The following is a 15835-nucleotide window of genomic DNA, read 5'->3' as shown; positions in this document are numbered from 1 at the left end:
AAGATGCATTTAAGATAGTTAAAGTTAGCACACTAACATATGATGCTCTAACTACCATTCTGATCGTCTCTGCAGCTGATGAACAGTTTGCTACATGTGTGAAGCTGTTTCATGTAGGGGTGAAAGAAAATATGTCACATGTCACTAGGATATAATGGTACCATGTGTTACGGGTCACTGTCCCTTGACACCGATGGACTGCAGTTGCAAATCTTTATAAACTCTTAAATCACATTAAATGAAGGGGTGTGGTTGAAAAAAATTGTAATAATACATTATTATTTATTATATATATTTTCACACACTGCTCTTCACAGTCTTCAAAAAATATATAATTCCCTGTTTGTATCGCTCTGCCAACGGCATTGCCGCAGTGGTAACACCAGTTCCCACCAGATCACCGAAGTTAATCAGTGTTGGGTTTGGCTAGCACTTGGATGGATCACCATCTGGGGCTACCGAGTGCTGTTGGCAAGTGGAGTGCACTCAGCCCTTGAGAGGTAAGTAGAGGAGCTACATGAGTGCGGAATAGTGGCACCAGTCACGAAAACTGACAACGGCCGGGAGAGAGGTGTGCTGACCACGTGCCCTTTCCTATCTGCATTCAATGACGCCAAAGAGTTGAGGATGACACGGTGGCTGGTCGGTATCATTGGGCTTTCAAGGCGTGTTTGGGCAGTGTTTGTTTTGTTTTCTCAGTATGTGCACTGCAGTATTTCTTAAATATTCGTAATTGTTTCGTATATGCTTTAAATTCGCATTGTATCACATTAAAACTGATAGGAATTTCCATGTTTTTAGACATACCGTCTGTAAACTCCACTTGTATGGTTTTAAGATTTATTGGGGTGACAGTAACTGACTTTGGTACTGTGCAGAGACGTGCACCTATACACTGTTCTAAGTCACTCACATGTACACTATGTTCACACAGACAGTTAACGAAATAATTGAATACTGCTTTTAAATGTGGTGGCCAGCTCATCAGCCTGCCTCACACAATACATAATGTATCATATAGACCACTCAAATTCGTAACACTCGAATGATTGGTGTACACATTGTAATATTATTGGTATTTCCGTACTACGAAAGCTTTGAGTATTCTTTGAAAGACATTTGTTTTGTATAATTTACGTAACTGTAAAGATGCGCATCTAGCGCGGACGCTAATACATCGATTGCGCAGTCAAAGAAACATTTTAACAGAAGCTGAACTGTCGTTCCGCTTCGATCTAAATAAAAGATGACGGTAGAAAACGTTTGTAGATCTTCAGATTTTAATGTACTTCTGCTTGTGGTGTGAAAGCGTAAAGGAGGTCGACTTTAAGCTAAAAGAGTGAGCGGTCTTGCCAGCGTGCAGACAACATTATTAATTAATAACATTCAAGTAATTTATGTTCGAAATTGTAACTCGGCAAGCTATTGTTATCGGGGGTGTTGGACAGTGCAAGAATTGTCTTCAACGAAGGAGAAAAGTGACTGTAATTTGTGACAAAAAACGCGAAATGGGAAACAGCACAGGACAGGCTGAAATCTGATCGCACCATACTGTTAGAAAAGTAATTATGTAAGTTGTATTGTTTATAAATAAGCCCTAATTTGCTAGTGAGAATTGTTTGAATATATTTAGTGTTTACCAGACTTCTTATTCTGTTTTTTTTTCTTTATACTTTTTTTATCTCCATGCCATATTATTTTTATGAATGTCAAACAGCTTTTACTACAGCAGAGAATACTGCGGCATCCTGGTCGTGTACAGAAGGCCGCCCCTTATCTTCTATACAACTCATAGCAGCCCCATTTATGAATGATTTCATTTGCAAATGCATTTTTTCTTACTGTTCATTGTTAAAGGTCCCTTAGGTAATTTAAAAAATCATATTGATTACGTAAAGAAATCCGGGTTGTTCTTTTCCAAGTAATAGAAGTCTTTGCGTATTCAAAAACTAGTCTCCTTCTGACAACGATCAGGAGCCGACCAGAAGACGGATGTCTTCGACCGCTTTCGTGTCTCCTGTGGCAAAGCTGTGCCAAACTGGGAACACGACATTCTAGTATGAAATACCGATCTAAATTGAAAGAATTGAAATATATTTAATAGTAATAATAATTTTTTTTTATCATACTAGATCTGGCGCCCGAACAGGGACCTGATAAAAAAATTTTAATCTGTTCTGTTATTGTTTCATGACATCATCCGGTGGACATCGGGAAGCCGTAAAGGAAGTACTGAACGAAATTGAGGAAGTATAAAAAACAAAGAGAAAAATTCGAAAAATAACAGCAGTGCGCAAAACGACTGATGTAAGTACGGTTTTCATTACGCATAAAATCTCGCGTCTTGTATAATATAACTGATTTCCGGAATTTCTTTCCTTACTGCTTCATTTTATCCTATCGCTGTTATTTCCTTGCAGAGTTGCTTATTTACGTAGTTAGAATTCATTTCTGATCATCTCTTCATGCAAAGTTTATTTGTTAGTATTATGAGCATCTTCATTGTTGCTACGGTTAAGAACACAAGATGGATGCCATAATAGCAGGATTCAGTGTCTAGTAGGTGTTTGTCACTTATTTTCAAAGTTAGGTGCCATCTTGTCTTCTACCCGGTATAGCTCTGCAATTGTCACCTACCGCGGTGTGACGTTTGACTATCAGCGCGCGCATCTGAGAGTTGACGATCGGCGTACCGCGAAATATTTCTTTGAGCAGTTACGTCACAAACTTGAAAATAAACATGGCAGATGACAAAGGAAAGCCGACAAACAGTCTGGATGACGGTGATGACACAGTTGTCAAGTCATACCCACTACGTTCGCGAACGGGAACAGGCAGACCCGAATCGCGAATGGAGACAACGGTAGACGATGATGGTGTGCGTGACGTATCGTCACAGCAATCATCGTCACAGCAAGCGGGAGAAAATTTGATGGTTGAAATGATGAGAATTTTTTTTCAAGAAAGAGAACAGGAGAAACGGGAAAGGGAAGCTTATAAATTACAAAAACAACGAGATAGACAAGAAAGGGAACAAAAAGAAAGGGAAAAGGAACGGGAGACAGAGCGAAAATGGTTTGACCTGAATACCATGATTGGTACAATGAAAAATAGGTTAGATAATATTGATGCCAACTTAGAGGCAAGAATTAGGACAGTCACGGTGGAATATATTTCGGAATTAAGTACTAAAGTTAATGAAAGGATAGAAGGTATTCTGCAGAAGGTAGATGCATGTGAGAGCACAGTAGGTAACGTGCACAAAGACATCAAAGTACAAATCGAAAGTTGCCAGGCAGTTACAACAGAAGTTTCAAAAAAGTCCGCTGAGGTCGGAGCTAAAGTAAACAAGCTTGCAGACAATGTCGTCACTCTGCAAGGCCAGGTCAATGACCTGACACAGGCGCTATCCGAAATAAACATTGAAAAGAGGGTGAATGATGCTGCAGCCAACGTACGTTCCACGATAGGAAAAGAATTTGTAGAATGGGTCGAGACTAAGGAACAGTACATAGCAAACAAGGTTCAACACGACTTAAAAGAAGCCGTTAAGTCAGCCACAGTTGAAGTTTTAGCTGCTCCAGGTACATCAGGAGATACGATTCTCACTGAATTAGGAGAGATTCGTAGAGTTTTTCACCGAGATCTTCCCGAGTGGAAACGACACCTCACTGAGGAAATCGAGCAGTTGAAACGACAAGTCAATGATTTTCCTAATGACAATAGAAGTGAGCATTCACACTTGCTTTCTTCAGAACATGAATACAATAATAATCCCGTGTCTCGTGTAGAATTCTCTCCACTTGTACATGGACACAGTAGTAAGAATCCTTTAGTACGTAACCAGAATGATCAAGTAACTCTTGTCGAGCTCATGAAAGAAGAAAGCGTTCTCAAGCACCGCGTATTCCAGCCTTTTCTGCCAGAGAAACGCAACATCCACCCAATGGTTTTTCTGAAGTCATTTAATGGTGTTTTTCCTGAGAGCTGGGATGACAAGCAACGTATGCGCTTTATAGTAGGTTACATTCAAGGAGAGGGTTCTGTCTGGGGAACAGAAGTAATTGACAGATGTAATAATTACGCTGACTTCGAAAAGCAATTTCTGAACAAATTCTGGAGTTCAGGCATACAACAACGCCTTAGAAAGGAGGTATATAATGCTGAACCATTTAATACGAGAAGTGCTGGTCTCCGTAGGTACTTCGAGAAATACCTGCGAAAAATACAATATTGGGACACGCCCATTTCCCCGAAGGACGTAATTATGATTCTTAAGTCAAAGCTACCGGTATCAATCAGGGAGAAGTTAGTAAATGTCAGTGACGACGACACGGAGGCTTTTCTGTCAGTACTTGACAACCTTGACATGATTCAAGAAGACGTGCGTGCTAGTGCGCGGAGTAATTGTAATCTTGGCCCGCACACTACGCAGCCGCACGGTGTAGGCGCAGACTCAGGTATGTCATACCAACCCAACAACAGTAAAGGACACGACGTTCCGTGCGATAATAACAACTACTATTGCCGTAACGGGAAGCAGAAACATAAATTCCAGGATCAAAATAGGTACCACCCCATATACCAGACAACACAACAGCAATACGGTAATTCACCAGTTAATTACAATGATCGCTATAATAATAATTTCAATGGAAAAGGACGTTGGCTTAACACCAACAGTCAGCAGCAGTATGGTAACCAGCCTACATTCCAGCACCGTTCTCAAGGGAGAAATCCTCCAGATCCTTCCAAGCAATACAAACAACAGTATGCTCCAAACTTTAGGAATAGTCCTCCGCCTTTTACCAACTATCAAAGTCACAATCATGAAGCTCAAAATTCTCGCATCTATTATGCCCGAGCAAACCCGCCAACACACACCATCTCGACTGAAATTCCGGCAAATAGCTCGCAACTTAGGTGGAATACGGAAGCAAACCTCGTACCGAGCGTACCGCCCGGTACTTCAAAAGTAATTGTGAGCGAAATTCAATCTAATGAACATGCGGAAAACTAAAAGCAGCTTCTTTTTCTTGCCTCCTTGGGGAAGCTGCGGAACATGTTGGGGGCGATTTCATTAGGGGGCAAATCAACCTTATACGATATGACAATGACTCTGACTTACGAGATGACTTGCTGAAGGAGAATGACGTTTTGAATGGTGAGGATTTATGGGAAAACCAGGTTCAGGCATCCACTATGATTCATATTCATGATGTACCACTTGTCGCTATAATAGATACTGGTGCCAATATCAATGTTTTGTCTTTATGTGTATATAAGAAAGTGTGTTCTGTAGCAAAAGTTCTGTCATTGCCAGTACAAGGGTGTACCGTCTCCGGAGCTGTAGGCTCTCTAGTTCAAAAGGTGACGCTACAAATTCATGTACCAGTGAGATTTGCATCAGACACCATACCATGTACTTTTCTAGTTGTGAAAAATCTGTCAGTACCTTGCCTCCTAGGAATGGAGTTTCTACGTAAGAATCGTGTCATCATAGATTTGCATGAAGGTACATGTACTTTCAGATGCAGTGATAAGAGTATAGTGATTCGACTTATGAGGACCAAAGTTAAGTTGTCCAGCCAAGAACATAAAGTAAAGCTCCGCAAGCTCACATCTCGGCAACAATATTTCAATTATTTAGACGAGTCAATAGATGCAGCCGAAGACTTTGACTTATTACCGACACATGAAGAATTACTGACGAAGGTTAATGAATCTGAAGGATTAGGTGACCGACAAAGAAAGGAACTATACGATCTGTTGACACAATTTACCAAAGTGTTTTCTAAGAAACCGGGAATCATAGCCAACTATGTATTCGACATGAAGGTTAAGCCCCACAGCACCTACTGTAAAACCACCTATGCAGTTCCGCATTCCCGCAAGGAAGCAGTACGACAGGAAATCCGCAAAATGTTAAACTGGAAAATAATTGAGCCCTCTGACTCTCCATATTCGAGCCCATTATTGTCTATATTTAAACAGGACGGAAGTGTTAGGCTTGTTCTAGACGCTAGGAACATCAACAAAATTATTGTTCCTGTGTGTACCCGACCGAAAGCATTGGAGGAGCAACTGCAAAGGTTTTATGGTATCAAATTTCTAACCTCCATCGACCTTCGAAGTAGCTATTGGCAGGTGAAGTTGTCGCCTTCTTCAAGGAAGTACACGGCCTTTATCTTTGCGGGTCGGTCATATCAATTTCATGTCGTACCCTTTGGCTTGAATATTAGTTCAGGTGTCTTTATTGCCGCACTTGACCATGTCTTAGGTCATGATTTACTGGACAAAATAACTGTCTACGTCGATGATATCTTAGTAGCCTCGACTTCATGGGAGGAACATCTTGACTTGATTCGGAAAATCTTCGTGAGGTTTGCTAACTTTGGCGTTACTGCCAATTTACAGAAATCAAAGTTTGTAAAAAATGAAGTAAAATTCCTTGGTCATATTATCTCTTCTGAGGGAATCTCTCCCGATCCTAACAAACTGTCTGCAATAAGGAACTTCCCTGTGCCCTGCACCAAAAGACAATTAAAAGGGTTTCTAGGGTTAACGTCTTTCTTTCGTCGCTTTATACCAAATCAATCCATGAACAGTCCAGTGTTGCACAATCTATTAAAGAAAAACGTTCATTGGGTATGGACCTCTGAATGTCTGCAAGCCTTTGACAAAATCAAACAAGCTCTTCTGAATAGCAATATCCTCAGTCATCCGGATATGAACTCCGAATTCTGCATTTCTTGTGACGCCTCATTTCAAGGTTTGGGCGCTTGTTTGTTCCAGCTAAAGAAAACTAGAGATAAAGAAGAGATTAGGATAGTTAGTTTTGCCAGTCGTGTGCTGACGGAGTGCGAAAGATCGTATTCTGTTACAGAGTTAGAAGGATTGGCAGTTGTGTGGGCGTTCCGCCGTTTTAATTATTACGTTTATGGCCATCCGATCAAAGTGTATTCCGACCATCAAGCTCTTAGCTTTCTCCTTTCGTGTAAGCTCTATCATCCGAGGCTTACTCGCTGGTGCCTATTTCTACAGGAGTACAATTTCGAAATTGTTTACGTGAAAGGCAAGAACAACATCGTTGCAGATGCACTGTCACGCATGCCGGAAGGTATGCCGGAGCCTACGGAACTTGTAGAACAGATTTCCAATCACAAGATACTCCTTATGAAAGATCCCTTGAATCGTAGTTATTTTCTACGTCTTTGCCGACAGATGGGTACTCTGCAAGAAAGTGACCGAAAATGGAAGAGAGTCAAACAGCTTCTACAAGACAACCCCAATCATCGTTTGTCGAAATTTTATAAATCACACAATGGTGTTTTATTTCATCGTACATCTATGTTGACGGAGCAATGGTGTGTTTGTATTCCTGAGGAGTACGTTGAATATCTCATATGGTACACTCACCTATCCTGGGGACATTATGGCCCCGAGAAGTGTAAAAGAAAGATTTCTGCCTATTGCTACGTACCCAATCTGCATAAGAGAATTCACAAACTGCTAAGCACTTGTGTAATCTGTCAGAAGGCAAAGCCCTTCAATCTTTCGAATGTCATACCATTGAATCCTATCTACACTGAGCGTCCTAACCAAATAGTCAGTCTCGACTATGCAGGTCCACTTCCTAGAGGAAGAGGAGGTGCTAAGTACCTTGCTGTTTTGCTAGACCTCTTCACTAAGCACGTGCGTTTATACGCGATGAAGTCTTCCAGTGCAAAATCTTTAATAAGACGAATAGAAAAGGATTATTTTCCTCGTTTTGGTAAGCCGGAAACCATGTTGTCTGATAATGCTTCAAACTTCGTTGGAAAAGAGTGGAGACAGTTTCTTGCCAATAATGGTATTAGACAGATTCTAATCTCAAGATTTAGACCGCAAAGTAACCCGACAGAACGAGTCTTCAAAGAATTTAATCGTTTTATTCGCACCTATGTACCGAACCAGCAAACACGGTAGGTCGATTTCGTTACTCCATTTGAAGAGATTGTAAATAATCTTCCGCACACTTCGACCGGTTTCACACCTTCAGAATTAATCTCAAGGCAAAGGGAAAGCAATGAATGGACTGATCCGATTCCCAAGACAGAAGGTCCAGAAGTCAACCTAGATAATAAGTTAAGACAAGCCCTGATCTCTCTCACAACTCATGCCAATTTAAGAAAAAAGGCATTTGACAAGCATGTCAATAAAGTTCTGTCGTATCGCCTGAACGAGCGTGTTCTTCTGAGGACACACTTCAAACCATCTCTCATCTTACGTAAAAATCGTAAGTGGCAACACTTATACGAAGGACCGTTTGTTATAGTCAGGAAGCCACATATTGGTTGTTACGTGTTGGCAGATCCAGTTAGTGGACGAATAAAAGGACTTTACCACCATGTAGACCTGAAGAAGTACCATGAAAAACATTAAAAAAAAATATCATTTATTATGTTAAGCTGCAACTTGAAACAAGAGTGTGATCTGTTTAGAAAGTAAGTGAATCAACAGCATGTACATGTATTCTGCAGGTGACGTAATCATTTGAGTGAAGTGGTCATGAAGTAATGATGGAGCTTGAAAGATATGAAGTGATTGAAGAAGGTACTCTACGTATTTGGAAAATAAGATTTGCTTTAGTTTTAAGGTAGTTTTAAGTCTCTTGAGCACGAGAAGACTGCAGTCGTTGGATTGAGTAAGGGATGTGCCAAAGTGCCACCTGCTGCTTTAGTTTTAAGTTATGGCAAATCTCCTTTTTACCAAGTAGTAAAGGTTTTCTTTAAATCCCTCATTCAGACCAGAATGTCCGTATATGTGAAGTGTTAACCTAAGTTAAGCCTTCAAAGGATTGATATTTTAAGTCGCTAGAACCATGTACGATGCAAAACTGATACATTGTAATCTGTAGATTACACCGAGTATAAGCAGCAACATATAGTTAATGTACAAAGAAATGAATAATGGTACTCGCAACTGGAGAGCAACCTTAATTTATTTGTTACTATGAGTCAACCAGTTAAGAAATTTGCATTTATAATAAGAATTAGGTCCTGTATTGGAGAAACTTAGAGAGACTATTCCTATGTCACGAGTATTATACAGAAACCTTCGATATTAAGACACCTAGTTGAGGACTGAGATAATCTGCTTATATTCTTCTGCTATGTCCGCATGCCGTGATGTTGAGATATATTTGAAGATGCTTTGGAAACGGATTTGTGCGAAATTTTAATACTGAAGTCAAGTTATGCCACGTGGATGACATTAAAAACGGTGGAGCCGAAGAATGAATTTGCTCAACTGATTATTTCGCCTATTATCTATCTTCGTATCTTTCATTTCCTTGCACTATCCTATTGTAGTTTTCTTCTTTAGCGTTCTTACCTTTCTACCCTACCCGGTAGGGGAAGAAATTTGGAAATTGGTTCAAAAGACTTGACGTGTGTATATTGTGTGTATTGACGATCGTGGCTCGTTGGTTAATGCGTATCTGCGGTTACTTATCGGAACGTGATGTAAATCTGATTTGCTGTGAGCAAAAGCATCCCAGGAAATAGGAATAATTTTCCCGATTTCTGCTAGATGAAGTTTTGGACGTGAACTGTTCGGCACGCCAAAGTGGGTATATTTACTGATTATTGATGTAACCGAATAAATAAAAAAAAAAGGGGCTGTTATAGAACAATAAGAAAAGGAAAAGAATCAGATTTAAAATATATATAAAATCTAACGTGCTTCAGAAGCACCATTCAGAATAGCAAACACGTTTTTCGTTAGGTCTTGGACAGTAATTAAAAAAAAAACTATGTATATTTTGTAAATGATCCTTTCATGATAAGTAATTTTAGCATTACCTGTGCTACTCTGTGGTATAGAGAGACCTATATGGACACGTATGGATTGCTGCGTGTGACTCTGTGACAAAATGATGGACACGTGTGTTAAATAGTAATTTGACACATGTATGGGCACGAGAAACTAGTTATCTCTTGTGTGAATCAGAACTGTAATAAACTTATGGACACGAGTGATGTGCCGCGTGTGAAGTAGCATTACAAGTATTCTCACGTTGCAACGACGATACAGTGACTATCAGTCAAAGGATAGACAAGCTATTGTACTTACTGCAATAGGAGACAGTAGTCATTTTCATCGATGACTGTTCTTCGTCGCTGGTGCAGTCAATTTACCGTCCAGGTTGACCATGTCGCCTTGACGAGCTGCTCCAGTACCCACGATTCAACAAAATGCACAAGTTAAAAGAAGGGTTGGCAGCCACAGAACTATCTGCCTCGTGCAGGACGCGGACTGCCAACGCTGTTAAACCGCCAGTTCGTTACCACGTGACTGTGAAGCACTGTGGCAACATTCAATGACTGCTCGCCGGCCCGTACTCAACAATAAGCATTCCTCTCCATAACGGGCGCAAGCGTGCTCCAGATTTGAGATGAAAATGGACATAAAAATAATAAAACGTTGATAAACTACGCACGATTTTACTATATTTACATTTAAAGGACACTAATGATGACTTTTCCTTAACTATAAAAATTGCTACGGCAATATTGCTAAATACATTGCTTAAGAAAGACCTGTACCAGATGAAACGTGTTTTGCTAATATTTGCTAACGAAAGAACATAAAACCTAGACACAAAATATGAGTAATATATAATTTATATGTACATAGTCTATGTAGTAATTTTTATTGTCTTAAATTCTTACTCTATATTCCCTTAGATTAAGATGCTAGTTAATGAGCAAGTCCTAATACAGATTTTTTTTCTGTATTTTCATGTGCTGAAACATGAATTGGAATGAGATTAAGACAGCCACCAAACTGACTCATTCGTCATTGAACCAGTCATCAACTTTCCTGATTCCCGACATGACCCGGTGGATCGTCGTGTCAAGAAATATCACTTCCCCCTTCACATAGTGAAATTCCCAGTGTTTTTCCACCAGAATGTGAAAAGGTGATCCCCAGTTTTAGTGCAGTGAAAAGTGACAGGTGATGAAAGAATTCCCCTGTGAAAATCACCCGAGTTCATGGGAAATACTGCCAACTACAAAGTGAAGAGTGACGTCGCTACGAGAAAGACTGATAAAAGTTTTATGTTCTGTTCACAATTGGCGGAAATGCACCAATACTGTAATAGATTTTTTTTCTTATTGTCAATATTTATGTATTTTGTATCTGTATGTGTATTTAATTTGTACTTGTATCTATGTTAGTATTTCAATGTTTCAATTGACTGAATGAGAGTAATTCTTGAGAACCTATGTTAAATCCTTGAACACTTATGATGACATCATGCCACAACCAAGTTTGTTAATGATCAAGCAACTGTGAGTAGCTTTGACGACTTAGTATGAAACGCATATAATTCTATGTGCCTTATGTTATGTCTGTTTTGCTCCCTACAAGGAGACATTCTTAAATACTTCATTCACTAAGTACGTGAATCCAATAATATTACGACTGCGCGTGAGTCGTAACGATCTTTCAGACTCATTGCTCCTCACGCGGGAAGCGATGTAATATTATTGGTATTTCCGTACTACGAAAGCTTTGAGTATTCTTTGAAAGACATTTGTTTTGTATAATTTACGTAACTGTAAAGATGCGCATCTAGCGCGGACGCTAATACATCGATTGCGCAGTCAAAGAAACATTTTAACAGAAGCTGAACTGTCGTTCCGCTTCGATCTAAATAAAAGATGACGGTAGAAAACGTTTGTAGATCTTCAGATTTTAATGTACTTCTGCTTGTGGTGTGAAAGCGTAAAGGAGGTCGACTTTAAGCTAAAAGAGTGAGCGGTCTTGCCAGCGTGCAGACAACATTATTAATTAATAACATTCAAGTAATTTATGTTCGAAATTGTAACTCGGCAAGCTATTGTTATCGGGGGTGTTGGACAGTGCAAGAATTGTCTTCAACGAAGGAGAAAAGTGACTGTAATTTGTGACAAAAAACGCGAAATGGGAAACAGCACAGGACAGGCTGAAATCTGATCGCACCATACTGTTAGAAAAGTAATTATGTAAGTTGTATTGTTTATAAATAAGCCCTAATTTGCTAGTGAGAATTGTTTGAATATATTTAGTGTTTACCAGACTTCTTATTCTGTTTTTTTTTCTTTATACTTTTTTTATCTCCATGCCATATTATTTTTATGAATGTCAAACAGCTTTTACTACAGCAGAGAATACTGCGGCATCCTGGTCGTGTACAGAAGGCCGCCCCTTATCTTCTATACAACTCATAGCAGCCCCATTTATGAATGATTTCATTTGCAAATGCATTTTTTCTTACTGTTCATTGTTAAAGGTCCCTTAGGTAATTTAAAAAATCATATTGATTACGTAAAGAAATCCGGGTTGTTCATTTCCAAGTAATAGAAGTCTTTGCGTATTCAAAAACTAGTCTCCTTCTGACAACGATCAGGAGCCGACCAGAAGACGGATGTCTTCGACCGCTTTCGTGTCTCCTGTGGCAAAGCTGTGCCAAACTGGGAACACGACATTCTAGTATGAAATACCGATCTAAATTGAAAGAATTGAAATATATTTAATAGTAATAATAATTTTTTTTATCATACTAGAACATGGAAGAGTCCTCAAATGTGTGTCACGTCTCAAGATATGTCAGTAACGGAAATCTTAATCTAAAGCCACTGATGTCGATGGGTGTACGAGATGGTTCATACTCGATTTGTGTCTCAGCCCGAATGTACTGTCTTATAAAGTAGATCTTCCCACGCTATCCCTATAAACTACACTTTAACACCATGTTTAACACTCTCCATTTGTGTACTACATGGAAGTCTCTATCTGTTTCTAAATCTATATTAACACATTTGGATCCACTGGCAAGCAAATTATGTGCTGTGGCAAACAGTAGTATACTAGAAACATGTAGTTGTTGATTGGTGAGTGGTGATGGTGCAGTGAACAGTGTTGTGTATCCTGCTCTTAAAATCCAGGTGTTGATATCTGCTCGATGAGTGGCAGCAGTACAGACAGTAGGAACTTAAATAGTTGTGTGTCCTGATGCACTGTATCATATGGCTTTTGCCGAATGGAAAATACCAAAAAGAAACTGTAAGTATTTGTGAAATAACACACATGTAAAGAACAGTGAAAGATATGGTTTACTACTTACATGTAACTTTTTCCTTATTCTGTCTTGATGTTCTAGTTCATCCCTGCTGCTGCCTCATGACAATGATGATTTCATTATAATGTACATAACACGAGTGAAAAGTCTGTCTGGTGCTGGAAAAGTGATGTAGGTAAGCAAGCGCAGCGCCACTAACTACTCTGTCATAAATCTGGAACCATGCAGATAGTCGCAACGACCCCGGCAATTTTAAATCACACAGTAGACTTACAGAAAGGGGGAGAAGCGAGGCAGTGGAGTGTCGTGAGGGTTGAGGCGAGATCTGGCAAATATACAGAGTGTCCCACGCAGGCTGTTTCAGCACCAACTCTGCTCCAATACTTCTGTGTATTTAGCCGGTATCGTAGGTGTGTTGATTTTAGCAACAGCCATTCGGCACTTTCTCTCAGCGCACTTGGATTTTCAAAGAAGTGAACTTATTTACACATCAGATGATGATGGCCGAATGTGGCCAGATACTGATCTGCATGAGTCGGTTTCCTTTGAATAGTATGGCTTTTACACCCGCTGGGTTAATGGTGCACAAATATATCAAGAAAAAGAGAAGAATTCCTTTTTGATACTTTCTTCATGAATTTGAGTTTTATGAGACCATTTAATTCTGTGCCAAATTTGTGCACATTCTTGGTTTCATTTGCTAACAAACTTCTGTCAGTGAAAGAAGACGAACAAGAAGTTTTCCTAATCCGTAATACAGTGACACAGTACTGGAAAAGACAGGCCAAAGGCCACGTTCTTTATGTGTGTTTTGGTTCACCACGGAGAGTCAGTACACGTTTGTTAGCTGTTAATTGTCACAACGGCAACCGAATGTAACTCTGCAACCACACAGAACACCAGGAAACTAACGATTTAACATCTTGTTCTCACTAACTTTAATTCTCAACGCTGTGTGGGTGGTCCCGACGGAGGTTCAAGTCCTCCCTCGGGCATGGGTGTGTGTGTTTGTCCTCAGGATAATTTAGGTTAAGTAGTGTGTAAGCCTAGGGACTAATGACCTTGGCAGTTAAGTCCCATAAGATTTCACACACATTTGAACATTTGAATTCTCAACGTAAAACTATTCAGCGTTTCTACATGTTTTTAAAGTCACAATAAAATAAATTAAAACTTTGAATCAGTTTGGAAAACGTAATAGTACATACCTATTTAACTGTTAATACAGCAAAGTCATTTTAATCTGAAATAGAACGAACAAACAGTTTACATTTCCTACTAAAAGACATTCTCAGCAATGCTTTTAGCTTTCACAGCTGCATGAGATTCACACCATTTAATATTTCCAAATCACTCCCTCTACGACTTTTACCCTCCACACTGCCCTCCAATACTAAATTGGTGATCCCTTGATGCCTTAGAACATGTCCTACCAACCGATCCCATCTTCTGGTCAAGTTGTGCCACAAACTTCTCTTCTCCCCAATCCTATGCAATACTTCCTCATTAGTTATGTGATCTACCCATCTAATCTTCAGCATTCTTCTGTAGCACCACATTTCGAAAGCTTCTATTCTCTTCTTGTCCAAAATATTTATCGTCCATGTTTCACTTCCATACATGGCTACGCTCCATACAAATAGTTTCAGAAATGACTTCCTGACATTTAAATCTATACTCGATGTTAACAAATTTATCTTCTTCAGAAACGCTTTCCTTGCCATTGCCAGTCTACATTTTATATCCTCTCTACTTCGACCATCATTTACTTTGCTCCCCAAATAGCAAAACTCATTTACTACTTTAAGTGTCTCATTTCCTAATCTAATTCCCTCAGCATCACCCGACTTAATTCGACTACATTCCATTATCCTCGTTTTGCTTTGTTGATGTTCATCTTATATCCTCCTTTCAAGACACTGTCCATTCCATTCAACTGCTCTTCCAAGTCCTTTGCTGTCTCTGACAGAATTACAATGTCATCGGTGAACCTCAAAGTTTTTATTTCTTCTCCATGGATTTTAATACCTACTCCGAATTTTTCTTTTGTTTCCTTTACTGCTTGCTCAATATACAGATTGAATAACATCGGGGAGAGGCTACAACCCTGTCTTACTCCCTTCCCAACCATTGCTTCCCTTTCATGCCCCTCGACTCTTATAACTGCCATCTGGTTACTGTACAAATTGTAAATAGCCTTTGGCTCCCTGTATTTTACCCCTGCCACCTTTAGAATTTGAAAGAGAGTACTCCAGTCAACATTGTCAAAAACTTTCTCTAAGTCTACAAATGCTAGAAACGTAGGTTTGCCTTTCCTTAATCTTTCTTCTAAAATAAGTCGTAAGGTGAGTATTGCCTCACGTGTTCCAGTATTTCTACGGAATCCAAACTGATCTTCCCCGAGGCCAGCTTCTACTAGTTTTTCCATTCGTCTGTAAAGAATTCGTGTTAGTACTTTGCAGCTGTGGCTTATTAAACTGATTGTCCGGTAATTTTCACATCTGTCAACACCTGATTTCTTTGGTATTGGAATTATTATATTCTTCTTGAAGTCTGAGGGTATTCCGCCTGTTTCATACATCTTGCTCACCAGATGGTAGAGTTTAGTCAGGACTGGCTCTCCCAAGGCCGTCAGTAGTTCCAATGGAATGTTGTCTACTCCGGCGGCCTTGTTTCGACTCAGGTCTTTCAGTGCTCTGTCAAACTCTTCACGCAGTATCGTAT

The 15835-nt window shown here is 39.6% G+C and overlaps 1 pseudogene; it reads left to right on the top strand.

Moving 5' to 3' along the window:
- The first annotated feature begins 355 nt into the window (after positions 1 to 355).
- On the top strand, positions 356 to 474 carry LOC124597135 (annotated as a pseudogene).
- Positions 475 to 15835: the final 15361 nt, after the last annotated feature.

Source organism: Schistocerca americana, chromosome 2 (genome assembly GCF_021461395.2).
Source record: "Schistocerca americana isolate TAMUIC-IGC-003095 chromosome 2, iqSchAmer2.1, whole genome shotgun sequence".
NCBI lineage: Eukaryota > Metazoa > Arthropoda > Insecta > Orthoptera > Acrididae > Schistocerca > Schistocerca americana.
Note: the sequence above shows the minus strand (reverse complement) of the source record. Positions and strands in the feature narration are given on the sequence as shown.